Source organism: Lactuca sativa, chromosome 5, assembly GCF_002870075.4.
Source record: "Lactuca sativa cultivar Salinas chromosome 5, Lsat_Salinas_v11, whole genome shotgun sequence".
In the NCBI taxonomy this organism is placed as follows: Eukaryota; Viridiplantae; Streptophyta; class Magnoliopsida; order Asterales; family Asteraceae; genus Lactuca; species Lactuca sativa.
Window position 1 is genome coordinate 297,645,867 of NC_056627.2, and position 22,261 is coordinate 297,668,127.

The window sequence follows — 22,261 nt, forward strand, 5'->3', positions numbered from 1 at the left end:
TCGATGTCAGGCGGGGCCCGGGGAATGTTTATATGTTTATGTTATATGATTATTTATGTGTATTTGTTGATATGTTTATATGTATACTGAGCTTTTCTTGATGTCGGGCGGGGCCCGATGTCGGACTAGTCCGATGTCGGGCGGGGCCCGATGTAGCGGGCAAGGCCCATGTTATGTTATTATGTGATTATGTGTATGGTATGTGGTAGTTTGGGGAGACTCACTAAGCTTTGTGCTTACAGTTTTCAGTTTTGGTTTCAGGTACTTCCAGTAGCAAGGGGAAGAGCTCGGATCGACTGCATTGCACACACTATTATTTTAGCCTAGATGTTTTACTCTGGTATTTTGATATGGGTTTATGATGAGATACTTGATTTGATACTTTGACTTATGTTTTTGTATGAACTTATTTTGATAGATACGGTTATTTTAATACTTTAAAATGAAATGTTTGGTCCGTATTTTTGGGATGTTTCATTATGCTTTCCCTGGCTTCCACTTTTTCTCCTCTGAAAATCAGTGTCACTACCTTCGCCAAACAACCCCAAGCTTATTTCATGACGTCCTCCCATTGACAGGGACCGTTGATTCATACACCTTTTTTCTTATCTTCATCTCATTATCGATAGTCCACGATCGATACCTTTGTTATTATTTGTGTCAATGTGTTCATGTCTTCATCTGCAATTGCAATTCATGTATTCATAAAAATAGGCTTGTTATTGTGATATCTATGTCTATATACATGAAATTTCTTGATCTCATCAACAGTAAGAGGTGCATGACGTTGTTCATCCTGTCCCATGAGAGTTGTAGCAACATCTCTCAAAGTTTTTCTCACAGAAACATGTAGATCTTCTTTAACGGATCTCCAGATAGCTTCACCTTTTTCTTTACCAAGTAAGAACCTTTCCATTATTACTTTACATTGATCATACTCTTCAACAACTAGCAATGGGGCACGAGAAAGGCAACCCACACTATTTGCTATTTGCATTGAATACATTTGTTGAGAATTAGCAGTAACCATTGAATCTCATATATAAGAGCAAAAGCGGTATATAGAAGAACTTTTATCCTGAACACAAAAATGATCAAAATGCCAAGGTAATTTCGAATCAACTATAATTTGTTCTTATGGATTCAAAGGAAAACCACTCAAGCTTTGATACCAATTGTGAGTACAAGAATCAATGTGCAAGGACAATGTTTGAAAACTCAAACCTTGAGTTAATCTAAAGATCGATGTCTGTTCTTAATTGATGTTCCGGTCAAGTCTAGTAAAACCAGTCGAGACTTGAAGTAAATATTCAACAAAGTACACAAGTCTTTAATGAAGAAACTATGAGTATGATAAATGTAAAGAAAACAATTGAACAAAAATAATGTAGAGAAGGTTTTAACATGAGAGTTAAGTGAAAGAGAGTTAAGGGAAATATTTGCAATCTTTGGAGGAACAATCTTTATCATTCATGTCATTAAAAACACTCGTTATATAGGAAAAGGAGATTGTAACATTCCGTTTGAAATTGAGGGGTTGTTTGATATGGTGTGTAACTGGGTCCAAAGAGCGATTGGGTCCAATAAAAACCAATTGGCATGTTTGATAGGGATTATAAAGCAAGGGAATCGGTTTAATATGTTGACTCGGTCCAACAATTTGTCAAAACTCAGTCCTTGCATCCATTCGATGGACCGGGAACAAAAAAAACAATACCCAATCCCACATTTCCCTATTGATTTCGCACGACTGCTTCTGATATCATCTCCCTCCCACCGATTTTTTTCCCTCAACGACGCAACAGCAACAGGCGATCAAGAGTAGGAGCCGAAACATTGGTAATAATTTATTCCTTCCTTCTCATTCCAGATTTTTTCATTAAATGGTCTGTTTAATTGCTCTTTGGTGAATTGCATATATTCAATTTCATCTCTTCCTCCTAATCGTGAAAAGTGGACCAAGTATATCAGGGGAGATCAAAAACTAGATTTATGATTTTTTGGATGTTAGTATTAAATTAGGAGGATATAGTTGGACTCCTACATTGTATTTTTTGTGAAAGAGAAGTCATCAAGGGTGATGGGTGATTGTTAAAGTTTCTTCTACAAGTAATATTATCATGCAAGATACTTCAGATTAAAAATAAAAAATTATAGGGCAAATTCATGAATAACAAATTATATTTGTGTCTAAAACAAGAATTCTCTATTTTATTAAGTAAATACAAATACTCAATGATGATACACTTGGTTACTTTGGCTGATCGAAAGTCCAACTAAAATACAAGAATAAAAAACGATTTACCATAGCGGACATATTTGTGCGTATATTGGTGTATACATGTGTATATATTTGTGTATATATTTATGTAACATTTTTAGCATTTATTTATTCCTTAGACATGGCGGAAAAGAGAAGTAGAGCTAGTTGGTCTTCGGATTTTGTGAACAAAACTTTTCTTGATGCATGTATAAAAGAATTAACAAGTAAAGGTCGGGAGGGTAGTGGATTTTAAATGATGTATGTTTTATTTAGATTTAATGTGAGAGTTTGTATCTGTATAATTATTTTATCTAGCACAACATAAGGGTAATACGGTCATTTTGCATCATTCACCAGAGTCAGTTAGATAAATAAACAAACAACATAAACTTAGTCAGATGTGGACACAGTCAGAACTTTTAACCCAGTCAGCTCTAACCCAGTTAACAATTATCAAACGACCCCTAAGTAATAAAATAATAAACCCTGAACCCCAAGATGTAAATTTATATTTTGTATTATTTTGTACTAGCCCTAAAATCCATAATATTTAGCGGGGTGTTGGTTTCGGGGAGCCAAATGATATAATTTGGATTTTCGGGCGTTAAAGTGTAATTATAGGATTTATTTTGTAAAGATTTTCAGAAGTCAGGGGTGTTTGGTAAAATATTGTACTTAAATTGAAGGGATTTTGGAATGCTGAGGGCTGAATGGTAAATTATGTACTTTAGTTGAAAATATTTTGTAGAGGAGTGGCTATTTGGTTAAATTTGGATTTAATTTAAAAGAAAAAGGAGAATGAGGGGCTGAAAGTTTAAATATGCTCTAGTGTTTGAAATTGGATGGGACTGATAACCTGTCACCCATGCGTCCCGTAATACCTTGAAACCGACATCGTGTTAAGCAGGGATGGTCGGGAAACGAAGTTGCGGGTGTTGTTGCCACTTCTGTGAAGACGAAGCTAGCACCGGTCGCGTCTCTTCTCCGCCACCTTTTCTCCCACTGTTGCTTCGCCGCCGCCTCCCTAGCGGCTGTTCCACCCGCTAACATCTACTGTTGCTAGCACTCCTGTTGCCGCTGTTCGAGCCATTGTCATCGCCATATGCCACCAGGTGGGTGGTTTTGTTCAGATTCTGAGCTAAGGCGGGTGTGTGTGCTTCTGCTACTAGTGTGCATGCCATACGTGTGTTTGCTTGGCCAGACTTCACAAGAAAAGCCACCAGCACCAGCACCATGAGGAGGTGGCTATCACCTCCGACCACCGCCTGCCTCCACAAGGGTGGCTGAGTGTGTGTGTGTGTGTGCACGTTCCTTTTTGGACATTATGATGTATGTGCATTGGTTGTAGGATTTCGACTCGAAACCCACCACCACCACCAACCGCCGTGCTGGGTGGCGGTGTGCATTGTATGTGATTGGATTTCTATTTGAGATGCTTGGACATATTTAGTCTAAAATTATAACCACCACCATGAGGTGGTGGCCGCCGTCGTGAGTCGATGTTGACCACCACTACCCGAGGTGGTAGTGGGTGGTGCCCGACTTAATTAACATTAATTAACCTAAAAATTTAACCATTTGTCTAATTGGCACGCAATTAGGTTGGAAGCCTAATTAGGGTTTAGAAAACCGTAATTTTGGATATGTTAGTTTCGAATTGTCGAGACCCGTGTTTTGGACCATTGGATTGATGTTATGACTTATGCCCGATTATGTTGTATGTTTGGCCTAGTAGTATGATGGACTTAATGGATTAAGTCCTTAATGGGCTAAGTAAGAACACTTAACCCTAATCTTCATTTTATGTGAAAAAACCCCAATTGGGTTTGGGTTCTTGTTGGTCCATTTTTGGGAAAAAGTTGTTGTAGGCCTTTGTGGGCCACTTGGGAATAGGTTTATAGACTAAGGAAATTATTGGGATTTAGGATAAGGCTCATTGGAAAGGCTTGGGCCCAATTTGGAAAATTAGGCCATAGGTGGGACATAATTGGGCCTTGATGATTATGAGACATTGGACCATCGGAATGCCAAGTGTTTAGACTAGAATAAATGGTTGGGTCTTAAGGTAAGACCATGTAGAGGTTTGGGCCCAATTTGGAAAATTAGGCCATATGTTGGGCCTTGGTTGATTATTTGACTTTTGGGCCTTTAGAGTGTGAATTTAGGCCTTGGTTTTGAACCAAGCTAGGTTAGGGGTAAAATGGTCCATTTACCCCATGTGTGGATTTATGGTTATGCATTGAAACCCAAATGTTTAATTGGGTTTTGTCTTGATGATTGACAATACGAGGATTGGTCAGCCAACAGTTAGGGATATATTCGCGGGACTTCGGCAGTGTGAGGTGAGTCTCCTCACCATACCAATGGGTCGAAGGCACCAATGCTGACCCATTTATCTAGTTGTGATGATTATTGCGGATATGCTATCGATACATTATGTATTTATGTGAAGACCATGCGGGGGTTCCCATGGCAATTAGTTATATGTGGTATGCTAGTTGATTGTGTGGTATGTGGTATGCTAGTTGTCTTTGTGATACTTGCATGGAAGATCTCGGGGGGTTCCCAAGGCAATTGGATATAAGACCATGTAGGGGGGTTCCCATGGCATTCTGGGCTAAGACCATGTAGGGGTTCCCATGGCAGTCGGCTAAGACCATGTGGGGGTTCCCATGGCACCCGGTGTAAGACCATGGAGGGTTTCCATGTCACATTTATATGTTTTTATGTATGGCTTATATGTTTTGTATGGCATTTCTATTGATTAGTTAAGATCACGCGGGGGTTCACATGCCAGTTAGTTAAGACCATGTGGGGGTTCCCATGGCAGGGAGCTAAGACCATGAGGGGCTTCCCATGGCAGTGGGCTAAGACCATGAGGGGGTTCCTATGGCACCCGGAGTAAGACCTTGGAGGGTTTCCACGACTTCCTTAAATGTTTTCATGCATGGCTTATGTGATTGATGTGGTTTATGTAGCTTATATGGCTGATATAGTTTATGTGATCATGTGGATTGTGTGGGGTATGTTATGGGGAACCCAATAAGCTTTGTGCTTTTAGTTTTGTTTACGGTTTCAGGTATCATTGGTTTGGAAAGGAAGGGCTCGACTTGATCGCAGTGCACACACTCATGTTTCCGCAATATGTGATTTTGGGATGAACTCTAATAAATGTTTTTAATTAGCAATGTTTTTGTAATACTTGGATTTAAAAGATATTTGTGTTTTGACTATAATAAAAACAAAATTTTTACCCTTGATTTTTGGGTCGTTATAGAGATACATCATACAAACTACATTTCATACTAAGCACTGGATAATAAACAACTTCTGACAACTGATTATTCAACTGATACAAAACGCTAAGTCCTATGAAATGTTACATCACATAAAATGTAACATCCCATAATTCAAGACTAAAAATTTCTTTTAATAAAACATTACTTAAAGAAAAATCATCAATCCAAAACATAATCAGAGTATTAATTTCCAAAACACATGTTCGTTATCAGAGTAAAACATTCCCAGGCAGTCTAATCTGTGGTGTGTGCCATGCGATCACCCCGAGCTCTTCCCTCCGCTACCGGAAGTACCTGAAACCAAAACTGAAAATCGTAAGCACGAAGCTTAGTGAGTTCCCCACCCCACCACATACCATTCATAACCACATATTGCACATACTAGGCCACACCCGCTATCCTGGGCCTCGCCCCCTACAACGGCCCCACCGCTCTAGGCCCGCTTGGCTTCGAGCCCCGCTCGGATACATATCTGTTTCACTTAGGCCTCGCCTGTCACAGGGCCTTGCACGCTAACATATAATAGCACCAAACATATCACAACACATAAGCTAAACACATACTAACTGATCCTGTCCTAAGGCCTCGCCTACCCTCGGCCTCGCCCTTGTCCTACTACTGATGAGTCATGGAACCCCGTCCATGCTCCTACTGATAGTGAGATATGGGCCCAAACCACACCCACTCTTTCCCTAACTTGGGCCTCGCCCCTGACCTGTTGCTAATGAGATGTGGAACACCATCCACACTCTGCTAATAGTGAGATACGGGCCCAGCCCACACTCACTCCTTCCCTAATTTAGGCCTCGCCCCTGATCTGTTGCTAATGAGATATGGAACACCGTCCACACTCTGCTATTGGTGAGGTACGGGACCTCGCCCACACTCACCTCCCTACCAGGCACATACAAGTATCACACAGACAACAAGTATAACTATCACATAAACCATTCCTTGGGCACCCTCCAGCTATCATTGGACCTCGTCCTGAATATCATACTAGCATAATGTGCCTAGGGCTAACCCCCGGGTCTTCTACTCATAACTACATGGGTCGGCATTGTGGCCGTAGACCCATTCACACAAAGGGAAACTCACCTGCACTGGCTGAACTCGTTGATGATCCCACTAGCTGCTGTCCGGCAACTCTCTAAACTCCTGCTCCACTAGCTCCCCAAGCTACCAATATTAATGCAACACTTAGTCTAACTGACCCCCGAAAGACAACCAAGTCAACTCTGGTCAAAGTGAAGGTCCTGGTCAAAGTCAACCTCCCAGGTCAACCCTACTCGCCGAGTTAACCTACTGACTCGCCGAGTTCATAAGTTCAGAGTCCTTTCATTCGCGACTCGACTCGCCGAGTCAGTCCATGACTCGCCGAGTTTACCGATTTCCGAGTCCTGACCTGTCCGACTCACCGAGTCTCCACTCGACTCACTGATTCGAGTCTCAGCTCAAAGGTTTTGGGGTTTCGCGACCTGACTCTCCGAGTCCAAGAACAGACTCACCGAGTCTAAGATAACCTTCAACAGACTCGCCGAGTTGTTCTTCTAACTCGCCGAGTTCCTGCCTAACTTCATCCGACTCGACGAGTTGTTCATCCCACTCGTCGAGTTCCTCCTAATCTTCATGCTACTCGCCGATTCCACTCAAAGGACTCGCCGAGTCCATTTAGATCTTCATACATGCATAAGACTTTTGAGTCATGCATGGACTCCAAACTGTAGATCTATCCTTCCCAAGCCTATTCCTCACGTAAAGTTGCAAACTTTACGTATAGAGAAGGAGATCTAGGCTAAATACACCATAAACTAGGGTTTAAGGCAAAGAGGCTCCATAATCAACTCAAGGGCAGATACTTTATGCTTCGCAAGTCCACAATATGCTTAGATCCGAAGTAGCAACTTTAGATCTGGCTTCTAACTCAAATGGATAACTAATCATGGCTAAAAAGCCCCAAAATTCACAACTATAATAGATCTAAAGGAGGGAAACGACTTAATACCTTCAATAACTCAGAAAGGTTCCCCAAACTTCAGATCTAAGGCCAATCCTTGGAGCTTCAATGATTCCCCTCTTTCTTCTTCCTTCAAATCACCTAAAAATGGCTTGGAAGCTTGAATGAGCAACAATGGGGCTTAGTGTTCGGTGTTCTGGGTGAGAGAGGCAGTAAAGGAACCCTAGGGAAGAGAATGAGACGTTTAAATAGGCTCCAAGTCCCGAATTTAGGGTTTTCCTCGTTCAGACCAGACTCGCCGAGTCTCCTTGGCCGACTCGCCGAGTCGGTCACTTACTCCTCGACCCGGATCCCGCTCGGACTCGTCGAGTTCCTCCTTGGACTCGACGAGTCGTCCCTTAAACTTAGGGTTTCCTTTCCTTTCTTGGCATTCTTAACTTTGGGTGTAACATAAAAGATAAGAAATGATAAATACACAAACTGACAAACAATCTCGGATCTTTTCTCCATATCGGAGTGCTCTTCACTTCAGACACCATCTCTACTTCGGAACTTGCTGACTTCGAATCTTCAATATTTGTGATTGATATAGGTTCACTTTCAGGTTCCAACAATATTATAACATTATATTTCAAAGTACATTGTTATTTTAGGGTAAAACCTCTATGTAATGATACAAAGCAACAACACAGCTGATAATGATGATGCATTTGATGACATAAAAAACTATTATGACTGTAGATATGTGTGCATGTGAAGCCTTGTGGCGTATATTTGGATTTTCCGTTCATTATATGTCTCCTTCTGTTGTTCGTCTTCTTTTCCATCTTTCTGGACAACAAAATGTTGTATATGGTGTAGGCGATGATCTTGAGATCGTCCTCAACAAACATTCTGATTCTTCTTCAATGTTCTTATATTGGATGACATGTAATGAACATCATGAAGAAGCACAAAAACTTTCATATGATGATTTTTCTACGAAATTTATATGAAAATTGCAAGAGCGTCGCTGGGCACCAAGACAAAAAGGATTTTCGAGTGGTAGAATTCATACAGTTCCTCCTAATCTCAATAAAGCGTATTTTTTTTTAATTTTTTCTTAAAATAAAGTTAAAGGCCCAAAATCATTTGCAAAAATTCATACGGTAAATGGACACGAATGTGCTACTTTCAGAGAAGCATGTTATGCTCTTAGACTATTAGAAGATGATAAGGAATGTATTGATGCTATTGAAGAAGCAAGTCATTCATGTTCTAGTTATTATTTACGTTCTCTATTTATTTCGAAAATTTATTTGAAAAAAAAATACTTAATATTTACAAATTTATATTCAAGACAAATATTTAAAATATGTCAATAGTTTTTTTATTAGTTAGATGTCTGTCAGCGCAAAACGGTGATGATAAATAACTTTTTTGACGAATAATTTCTTATAGTGAAATAATTATTAGATTATATTATTAGTTATTATGTAATAAAAAGTTACCATTTTTAAATAAAATATTTATGTTTATACCTTATATTTATATTGCCTAATTATACTATTGATATAAATTAATTAATATTGATGTATAGTTTAACAAATATAAATAAATTTATATACATTAATTTAATATTTTAAATTTGTATTTTTACTCCAAATTGAATTTTTTAATTACTTTCTTTAATTTGAATTTTCAAACTTTTGGTAAGTATTAATGAATTATTTATGGATAATTGATTTGTATAAAAAAAACTTTGTAACTTATACATCTTAAAATCCAAGATATGACTATCATATTTTATAATATAGTATAAAATAGATTGAATTATTTATTTATTTATCATTTTGTTTGCTTTAAAAATGTTTAATATTTAATTTTTTTAGTCAATCCTATAATATATATTATAGGTCCGTATAGTCTTAATTTATTTAATTATACAGATTAAAGAGTTACTTCTGTAGTCCTAGTTTATTTTTATTTAAGTATATAGTTTGAATGAGTTACTCTAAGTAACTTAAAAGCGGATTTACTTTTAGATTCGGTTCAAATTAAATTGTCTCGTTGTTTCGCTTGTATTTGGCATGCTAAGCAAGTGGGTAACGGCCAAGACTCTGTTGTGGCGCGTGGGGAGGTCATTAATTTGACCGACTTAGTGCTTTCCTTTTCTATATTGAACCGTGTAATCGTGTATTTGGATTATTCTTAACAATTCTATTCCTCCATAGTCCATACAAGCAATAACAAATAACGTTATTCTCATTTTATTTCCCATATTAGGGTTTGAGTTTGATAACTGTTTTTGAACAAAATGAAAACCACCACCGGAAGACAATTTTATTTTTTTCTTAATTGCTTATTGATTACTATAATTTAGATATTATAAATTTATGATATCTAATATACTCTCTTTTATATAAATATTCAAATAATTTATGTATTCTCTTTTGTAACAAATGGGTTTCTAAAAAATACCTTTCATTACTGACTTAAGGGCAAGTGATATGTATGTCATGCTACGGTATTAGTATAGATTTGGAGAAACTAACACAAAATTTGAGGTCATGAAAAGGGATTAAAATCGTATTTTGATTAAATAGTTGTTTTTATTGACTGATGTTGGGTGGGTATTAAACAGACATGGGTTTTGCAATATACCCAGACAAACATGTTCGAAAGGCAAAAATAAACAAGGTTATATGGTGTCATGTCGTCTTGTCATATTATTAAAATGTGATACGTTGTTTGTGGGTATAGCCCCATATCTTAGTTTCATATTTTAATATTTGACAAATTTCAGAAAAATTTAAAATATTTTCATTTATTTATTTAAAAAAAAACTATATCATTTTTTAATGTATTAGAATACTTATATTTTCTGAAAGTTTTATTTAAACTTTTTTGATGTAAGAAAAATCCAACTTATTTTCATCCACACATTTAAAAGACCACTATATTATTTTCTAATACATTAAACTTTTTTATATTTTTAATTTTTTTTTATCTAAATGGATTCTAACCAACAAACTTTTGATTGTCGATTACCTAGTATTTGTGGTTATCTAAGGTTTTTCGATCTCAAAACCTTAGATGAGACAAGAGAAATATAGTTTTATCTTGTCTTAAATTGATGGTCGAAGACAATTCAAGTCATTGTGGAAATTGCTAGAGTGACTTGGATTTTGGTGACACGAATAAGTAATTCGGCCTGATCGAAATGAATAAACCCTGATTGACGATTTCGAAGGGATATGCGTTTGGAGTAGGCGAAAGGCTCAACCCTATAGTTGCTAGGTTTATGGATTTACTATCTTTATCGAAGAAACTCGAATAGCGATTATGGATATACTTGTATATGGTCCGACCCTATAATTGCATGCATTAGTGGTTATAAGTATTCCTAGATATGGATTCCTATTTAATCACTTTGAAAACTGGTGAGTAATAGAAGAGTTTTTTAGTTTCTATTAGTATACTTAGGTCACATCGAACCATGTTAATTCCCTTGTTTTTTTTATTGTTTTCTTTGATTGTTTGTGGATCATTATCTGCTTTCTTTGTTTTTTTTTTTTTTTTTTTTTTTTTTAGAAACAGTTACATAATATAAAAACTCTAGCAAGGAACTAGAGGGGAAAAAGACAATTACATCAAGTTTATAGGTTGTTGCAGCCAACTAACCCAATTTTTGGAACAATTAAAATTCCTAATAATTTGATTAGGGAAAGAAGTTTGTGTAAGTATCTAAAGTTGTTTTATCTATATTAAGGAAAAACTATTATTATCATCCTTGTACGAAAAACAATGATCTATGGATCGATAAAAATATAAATATTTTTGTTTATAGAAAAAAAAACATATTTAGCGACAAATGCCTACAGAACATGAAGTGAGGATTGATACTATATAAACATTTTAAGAAGTAAATGTAACAAAATATATGGGACTAGGGCATAAAAAGTCTTTTGGGCTAATAAAGAGCATTGATTTATCAAATAAATAACAAACAATCACAACAAAAACAATCTTAAACTTGTGCAATTTCATATATAAATGTTGTTTAGTCATATCTTTCATTCTAGAACCTTATTCCAGTAAGCTTTCAGCAATAATGTTGATGATTATTTTATTTTTTCTTTAAGACCTAAAAAAGATGCCTCGCTTTTGTTAGGTCCACAACACTAAAAGCTATGTGTAGCCGTGATATTGAATCTTGAAAATGGAAGCCGTCTGATGTAAATTGGTATGGGAAACAAAAAGGTAGTTCACATATAAATTATGCTTCTACAAATAGACTTCATCATATATATATATATATATATATATATATATATATATATATATATATATATATATATATATATATATATATATATATATATATATATATATATATATATATATATATATATATATATATATATATATATATATAGGTTCAGGTGTTCAAAATAATTATTGTGTAATTATATGCATAATTGTTGACCAATCATTTCAAAAGGGTAATTTGGTAATGTTAGCTATAATTGTTTATGGTAATTGTTAATTGAATTAATAACCCCTTTAAATAGAAAATCAATTTTACTTCACCGATCGTTCAACTTTGTTAACCTTATTCCCCGATAAACCATCGACCACAACCATTTTATCGGCGGCCAAAAACCACAGATATACATGAAATCAAGAACAATAATGTTCTTGTTTTCTTGGCTGGGAACGAAACGAGGGATATCAAAGCAAAACATGGTACATATGAAACTTACAACATTCTACTGGAATGAAATCTTGAATCTTGAATTCTAATTCTGTCATAATAGAATCTTGAAGATGAACATTGTATATGATGAAGATGAATAATGACCACCAATTTCCAAAAAGAATGGATTATTCTACCAGAATAATATAAGACAAAATTGCAAAAATGGCCCCCGTTGTTTCTTATTTTATGTGGTTATGGTCCAAACGTTTGAATGAATTATTCTACCAGAATAATATCCTGCTAGGGGTGTTCGTTTGGATGGATCGGTTTGATTCAATTCAATCAAGTGAATTCAAATTGATTTCGGTTTTCAAAACATGGATCCGAATAGTCCAAAATAAATTCAAATCCGATCCGATCCGATCCAATTACAATTCGGTTGGATCGGTTTTTATAATTTGGTTTTTAAAAACTACAACATTTTAAAATGACATAATTATAATATTACTGAATTTTTGACAAGAAGCAAAAACAAATTATTTAGTTACGATTTGAAATTTATAAACAACTATTAAGAAGATATATTATATTTTAATATTTTAGAGAGAAAATGCATATTAATATATTTTATTAGGTGAAACTTTTTGAGCCTATTTCAAAAAATAAATTACAAAATTAATAAATACTTATATATATATATATATATATATATATATATATATATATATATATATATATATATATATATATAATAAATAATAAACTGTTATTCGGTTTTTTTAACTATTCGGTTCTTATTTTATAAACCATAACCAATCCGAAATCCAAAATAATATTTCGGTTTTGTCGAAAACCAATCCAAAAATCCAAAAATCCGAACCAAATAGTCCAATCCGAATTGTCCAATTGAACAATTCGGTTTTATCCAAATACTGAATAACCCTAGATCCTGCTAATTTTTGACGATGAAAAGCGACACTTTTACGTATTTCGGCGACTTTGTGGTGAAACTAATAAAATTAAAAACAATTAATAGTATACTTTCAAAATAAAATACTAATCCAATAAGATAATATTTATATTAAAAAACTAATAAATTAAAAGTAATATTTCAATAAATTAATAATTCAAAAAAACAAATTACAAAAATTAATAATCCAATAATGTATTATTTATTATGATGTAAATATTATATATTAAAAATAATATTTGTTGATATATAATAATCTAATAAAAAACAATTGCTCCAACAAAAATAAATTATAAAAAGAGTCAACTAAAAGAAATTAATAATCCAATAAAATAATGTTTCGTAATATGTATTAATCCCAAAATATAATATTTATTATGATATAAATATTATATATTAAAAACTATATGTATTGATATATAATAATTTAATAAAAAAGAATTACATCGACAAAGAAATTAAAAAAAATTAACTAAAAAAAATTAATAATCCAATAAAACTACATTTAATTTATGAAGAAAATAATAAATTAAAGTAATAATACAATAAAAGATAATTAAAAATTACAAAAATTAACTAAAAAAATTAATAATCCAACAATATAATATTTATTATGATATAAATATTATAATAATTTAATAGAAAAGAATTGCTCAACAAATTGTTTTTTAAAAATCAACTAAAATAAATTAATAATCCAAGAAAAAAATATTTATTAATATATAGTATTATATATTAAAAATAATATCTATTAATATATAATACTTCATTAAAATAAGAAAGAATATATGCAAAAATGGTCCTTCTAGTATAGTAAAAGACAAAACTATGAAAATGGTCACTGGGGGTAAAATTGTCATTTTAAGGATCTTAACGGATGAGGGACCAAAACCACAACAAAACTTATTGAAAAGGACCAAATCTGTAACTATTCAAACGTTTGGACCGTAACCACATAAAATGAGAAACCACAGAGACCATTTTTGCAGTTTTGTCAATATATAATATAATGAAAAAATATATGTAATAGTATATTCTAGTAGAATGATTTATATATTGTATTTTTTTGTTATTAATAAGTGTAACATTCTCATAGAGTAGTATATAATTTTTTTTCTTTTCTAAGAATGTAATGAAAATTTTTTAACTTCTATCCAAAATTTTGTTATTCTTCATGAAGTTCAATAAAACCAAAATATATATTATGTCAGAATGTGTATTCTTGTATGGTTATTAGAAATATTAATAAATATGTCTAAAAATTAACATAATAAATCAAGCTTTTGAATTTTGTTTTTATAAAAATAAGAATATTTGTTTTTTTTTTATAAAAAAAATAGATTTTTAACTTTTTTTAGAAAACATGAATTTTTAACAAAAAAAAATAGAAAAAAATATTTAAAAATAACTGTAGTTTTTTTTAAAAACAGTAAATTTTAAAAAATCAATAAGTTTTTTTTTAAAAAAAAAGGAATCTTAAAAAATGTATAATTTTTTAATCAAAATAATCAATGTTTTAGGTTCATATATGCATATTTTTTCACATGCATATATATATATATATATATATATATATATATATATATATATATATATATATATATTTCTTATATTATAATATTTGTAAGTAAATAATAAAAAAAAACTCATTTTTATTTACTAATCTATAAATACAGTAGTACAAGTATTTTATTCAATACAAAATTAAATATAAAAAAACAAAAAATGCAACAAAATTTCAAAGCGTTTTCATGTCTTCGTGTTAACATTTTCATATTTTCTTCATTTTATCATTTTTCTCATCTCAATATTTTCCACAAATTCTTCCAAATTTACAAGAAAATTAAAAAAAAAATGATTAATACAAGAACACTCACATGTAATTCATATGTGATACACTTGTGATTAAATGTGATTTACTTGTGATTTACATGTAATTCATAAGCGATTCACTTGTTATTTACATATGAATCACATGTATATATATGTAATTCATTTGTGATTTATATGCAATTCATATGTGATTTACTTGTGATTTACATGTAAATTACATGTGATTCATATGTGCTTTACATGTGAATCACATGTGATTTACATGTGAATAACATGTAATTCATAGGTGATATTTACATGTAAATAACATGTAATTCATATGTGATTTACATGTAAATCACGTGGAATTCATATGTGATGTATGTGTGATTTACATGTGAATCACTACATACAATCATAAAAGACAAACTGTAATTTACCATGAAACAGTAGGAGGAGTTCAAGGAAACGGCAACCTGACCCAATCAGAAACAAAAGAAAAAATATTGTATTATATATCTTAGGGTGATTTAAGATAACATTTGTTATATCCCAATCGTATGAAAAAAGTTATTATATTTATGTAATTATGTAAAGATTTGAACTTACAGGATCAACTTGAATTGATTGCATGTTTTTAGGTCCAGACCCTTAAACTCGAAATGGTCCAATTCCAAATTCTCCATAAGTGTCATCAGGTAGTCCACCCTGAAAGTTGATTTAAATTACAATCTTATACAATTACAAAATGAATGAAGAAAAATAGCATAGAAAAGGAAGGGATCATCTCCTTCATAAACACGTTCCTACACAACCATGATATTATATAAAAACAAAAATATATATTTAAATAGTAAGTTAATTATAACTAGCCTGAGTAGCCAAAAACTTTACTGATTTAAGCATCTTGGTTATAATCAAACATTACTGAATCTTTGTTTTCCTACAAAACATAATTATCACAACTATTTTTTTACAAAGTAAAATGTACTTTTTATTGGTGTGTGACAATTAAATTGAATTATGCCTGAACACTTTGTTTTCCAAACCATATTTCCATAAGGCATTCCTTTTGATCATCTCCAGAATATATATATTGAAAATAAAGCAAAGTGTTTCTAGAAAAGTCAACTAGTCAAACATCACGAACAATAACAAAATAAAAACTACCTCATACTCTGAATATAGAACTCTAATGTTTTGTGTTAAATCTTCAAATTGTATCCCTTCGTTGGCTTCCATCTGTGAAGGATTGTAACTCGATTGCAAAGATGTTGTTGACTTTTCTTCATCTTCAATGGAAGTGTGATCATCTTTATGGACCACAAAAGCTTCTTCTTTAATACTGTGAAGTCCAAATAAAAGCACAAGAAGATCTTGATCGATAAAAGAAACATGATCATCCTTGTTTCTGAATTCATCACCTGTTAATTTCTGAAAAAAATGACCAGTTTTTAGGTTAATGATTTGCAATGTTCATGCTCAAATTCGTTCCATCTTACGGTAATACACCCGTTGCAGGTGAATCTTCCGTCATTTCCCTTGCAAACACATAAATAAAAAAACTTGCTATTTCGAGTTATTTAGATTCAATCTAACAAGACTTAGTACTTTAACAAATCTAAGTTCTTCACAATATCTCATAGAATTCAGAACCAGATTAGTCAATCATAGCAACTAATTGACTAGATCATACCAATAAAAAAAGCAGATATCGTCCACTATGAGAAATCAAAGCAGATTAACAGAACGATTTCTATTGTACTTCAAGAGAAAACTCAACATGGATCGGTAATGAATGTCAACAGAATCAGATCGAAAATTGAAAACGATAAAACCATTTGAGAACCATTAGCAGTTGAATATATATGTACACAAAGAGAAAGAGAGAGAGAGAGATACCGACGGATGAGCGGGGGCAGCGATGGATTCCAGGTAGCCTCCTTTCGATCTTCAACACATCAAGACATAATTTGACTGTGATTTGAATCTAAGGAAGAAAAATAGAGACGAGGATTATGAGTTAAATATTAGGAATCGAGAAAAAACTAAAAATTCAATCGATTAGAAGAAAATTATCTTCATAATAATCCATAGGTAGATTCGATTTTAGGATACCTCTAATGATTTAATCCCTAACTACCTGATATCATGACTAGAAAATCAGTACCAAAGCTCTATCGACAATTGATTTCGAAGAACGAATTTTCCAGAAATCGATTCGCAGCTTAGCGTGCACTTGCGATCCACGAGCTGAATCACTTTTTTTTTCGATTAATGATGAACAATCAATGGTTGACGGAGAAGGGATGGAGGCTGGAGGATCTCTCTTGATCTCTTTTCGATGCCAAGCGGAGGCACGACTATAGTGAACAAGGAACAATGGCGATGAAGACGAGGGAGAGAGAGAAAGAGAGAGAGAGAGAGAGAGAGAGAGAGAGAGAAAAGGTGAGATTCGATGTTTGAATAATGAAAGAAATGATTTCCTAAATTAAGTAAAATAGTTATTAGAGAATTATATATTTTTTTTCAATATACCCTTGTGATTATATTTTAAAAGTCTTAGTTGCCATTAAAGTTGTTCTTAATTACAAACATGACATCTTTGATCTAGGTCATTAAAAATTTTGATCTAACATTCCTCTTTTAGTTCTCGAGTTCTCAGGAAACTATAGGTTCTCAAATGATCATTCCTCTCTCTCTCTCTCTCTCTCTATATATATATATATATATATATATATATATATATATATATATATATATATATATGGTTAGGATTAAATGTGAATCGTAAATATCGTGTGAATGTATGACTGAATTTGGGCCGTTGGATTAAAATATCAAGTGGTTAAGAATGAATGCTGATTTTATTAATTTATGATTTTTTTTAATTAAATGGCTAATAATATCGTTAGCAGGGGTAATTAAGCCATTGTTGTCATATTTTAAAAATGGAAGTCTTAATGTTACATACGTACAATTCGGTTATTTCTTTCCTCCGACTACTATCATTCAATGTTAGTAGCGAAAAATGTTGATATGATTATATGAATGTACGATTTCCCCAAAATAAATCAGTTATAGTAGTCCTTTAAGAAGAAACGATAAAGGGTTTACAATCAAAGCAAAGAAGCGGTCATTAATTCAAAAATTGAACAATGAGAAGGTGTTGAAGCTAAAGATTACGAGAGAACTTAAAATCAATGTAAGCAAACAGTCAAAGACTACTTCGGATCGACAACGACGACGACAATGATTTTGTCGATTCATCACTCGTAGGTAAATTTTATTTGTTTTTTGATGTATTCTTCTAGAATTAAAGACCCAGTTCACAAATATTTTTTATTCTTTAAGAATGTACCAGTATTCTTGGAGATTTTGGTATTAATTTTAGTTATAACATGTTAGGGTTTGAACAAGTTAGAGTTTGGAAAAGTTTGATTAGTTTTCACAATGTTAAAGGGATTTTGGGTTTGATGGCGTTGGTGCTTCTTAGTATTAATTCTTCATATATTTTTGTATGCTTCTACAGTTAATGCTCTAAGAATAATTGGTTGATTACAAAGCTTTTGTTAGTTCTTATGAAATGGTTCTATTACAATTGAATTATAAATTGGTTTTGGTTTTAAAGGTTACTTATAAAATTAATGTAATAGAAAAGTTGGGTTGCAAAATGGTTGTGCTTTTAATGTCAGTATATGAAAATGGTTTTGGTTGTTAGATTAATTGTGTAGTTAGTACATTAGTTTGCTGTTGTGCACATATTATATAGCAATTTATTCTTTTGGAATGTATGGATATACAATACATTGTAATAAAATGAAGTAAATCATTATTTGAGAATAATGTGAAATAAAAAAAAGTAAATAATAAAACATCAAATTCTATGATAATACAGTATGTGTGTAAATTGGTTTAGTTATTCATATTGTAGATATTGTTTATTCTTTTAAATGTACCTGTATTCTTCAAGAATTCAAGTTCAAGTTCACAAATATTTTTTATTTTTTAAGAATGTACATGTATTCTTGGAGTATGTATGTATAATGGTTTACTTTTTTGATATTGTAAATATTGTAAAAGAATTGTAATTGGTTAGGTAATTTAATACTAAATTTGTTAACTTGTTTTCATTGATAGAAGGAGTTTTAATAGAACAACCTACCCATCCGGAAGTTATAGGTGATGAAGAATTATTAATGGTAGAAGTCATTGTAGAACAAGAAGCAACTATGATTAAAGGGGAAATGTAAATCACAAAAAAAAGTTTAAAACACAACTGTTTATTAGTTTATAAAGTCTATTTTATTATTATATTTTGTTAATAAATTAATAATATGTATGTAGTTGGCTTATGTGTTTAATGGACGCATTAGGAAAAAGCATTAATATGAAAAAAAGACTCCTTTTATAACAAATGTTAATGGAGATAAGTTGAAAAAGATCGAGGACTTTGAGGTGAATGCGAATGCTCTTCGGATGGGGCAGTTTATCAAAAGGGAAGATGCTGAGCAGGAAGATGAAAGTAGTGACATACAGTTGAAATAGAATTTGTAGATGAGGAGGTAAAATAATGTTATTCTCAATCAATTTAACACTATTCAAATCGTTAAGTTTTCTTTTGCAACATATGTAAAGAATGATCAATTAAATTTTAATGTTTTGGCAGTGATGTAAACCAAATTTATTTCAGAATGCATACATGACAATGAAATTTGTAATTTTCTATTACACATTCTATGTGACTGAGTTGTTTAAGTTATAAGGTTCCTTTAGAATGAAGACGTGATTTGAGGTATATGGTCCTATGTTGAGTTACGTAAATCTCAAAGAATTGATTAATATAACATTCACCTAGTATTAAGTATTCTGAAAGAATTAACATCTAGTATTATTTGTTTATAACACTTTAATTATTTGCTACTAACAGACATATTCTGTGGTATTTGACATTGGGTACAACAAAATATTGACCAAAAAAATTAATTGCAGGGCTGAAAAAATTTACGTGAATCATAAAATGTTGTATATGATAGCTTAAAACAAACTACATCAAAAACTAATTAAGAAAGAAGGCGTGAAATAAAGATGCCCATCTGAAATTTAATTAAACAATAGGAAATATATTAGCATTTGAAGCGTGTGTTGAATTGCTTCCATATATATCACTATTTTAATTTGGGAAATAAAAAGGAAAATGTTGATCATACCCATGGGAGATCAAAAGTTGATGTTTGGTTATACGATCACACAATAATTAGGATTCATATATGAACCTAACTCTCTCTCTCTCTCTCTCTCTCTATATATATATATATATATATATATATATATATATATATATATATATATACACTAGGCGAATGTCTGCGTGTTGAGCAGAAACAACTATATAGTTGAAATCTTTACAAATATATGTTTTTTTAAAATATAACAATAACATTGTTGTTAAATTTGATATAATAATTCGTATACTAAATTGATATAATATATTGATTATTTTTAATTATATGATAATATATACATCTATTATAACTACATAATCTCAACCGTTTGAATGATTTCTATCCGCGAGTTACTCATGAATAAAATTAAATATAATATATGGTTTAATATTATTTATAGTTGTTGTTATTGTTAATTAATTTTTTAAAATTTATTTGTTTAACGTTTTAATTTTTATCATTATAATTATTTAAAACATCAAACATTGTTTTTTTATTTTAAAGGAAACAATATAATCATTTATATAAAGTTATTTTTAACTATTGTTATTGCAAGTTATTTTAAGTTACTTATTTGAAAACTTTTAACGATTATACAAATATATTTAGAAAATATTTTAGTTAAATTTATACTGTAATTTAGTTTTTGTATTTAGCACTACAATTTATCACTTTAAACTATTCACAAAATATTCATTGAGTTTTTTAACTGGAACTGAAATTTATATTTAAGTTGACAAGATAATGTTATATTTAAATTAACAATTTAAATATTTTATCTAAACTGTTCAAAAGATGTAGGTTTAAATTGTTAATGGTTTATATACAACAACATATTAAATCTAATAAATTAAGTATAATATTTTAAAAGTTAAAGACATTACTTTATAAGTAGAAGTAAATATATTATTTTAATATTGAGATTTAGTTTATTTATGATTATACTTTAGGTTTGATATTTATTTAGCCTTATTAACCAACGTATAATTATTATTAGAAAGATACTATAATTTATCACTTTTAACTATTTACAAAATATTATATTGATTGTTTAAGTTAAACTAAAATTTATATTTAAGTTAATCCTGTAATTTTATATTTAAAATTATAATTTAAGTATTTTATACAAATTGTTCAAAAGTTGTAGCTTTAAAATGATAATGACTTATATCCAACAATATATTAAACCTAATAAATTAAGTATAATTTGTTAAAAGTTCAAAAAAATAACTTTATAAGTAGAAGTAAATATATTCTTTTAATATTAAAATTTAGTTTATATATGATTATACTTTAGGTTTAATATTTATTTAATCTTATTAACAAAATTATAATCATTATTAGAAAGAAATTGAAAAGCCATGGGAGTTTCAAATTAAAGTGGTTTGAGGAAGTTAAAAAAGGGGGTTTCAAATGCATGAGATTCAAGAAAAAATACTAGCTTTATAAGTGTATATATATATATATATATATATATATATATATATATATATATATATATATATATATATATATATATATATATATATATATATATATATGGACGGTTCACTTGAGATTCTAAAAAGTTAGATATCTTGAGATTCAACATCAACAACATATTTCCCATTTACCGTTGTAACACTCCAGCATAACAACATCAGGGAAGTATGCCTAATCATAAATGATAATGTGGTAGAGAGGGATAATCATATATAATTATAGATGTTTATACATATATATCTAACAATGAATGATTATACATATATCTCTGTTCACATATTGAGTAATCATATATGATTATGGAGGGTGGTGGCAATGGAGGTGGAAGTCGTAGAGGTGGTAGTGGTATAGGCGACAGAGGTGGCAATGGTGGTGTCGGTTAGTGGTAGAGGTGGTAGTAGTGGCCGTAACGGTTGTGGTGGTGTGGAAGGTGGCGGGAGAAAAAGGAACGGTCAGCGTTGAATAATCATTTATGATTATGGTGTCGGTACACAGCAAATGAGAAATATGTGGCTGAGGTTGAATCTCAAGATCTCTATTTTTTTCGGAACCTATATATATATATATATATA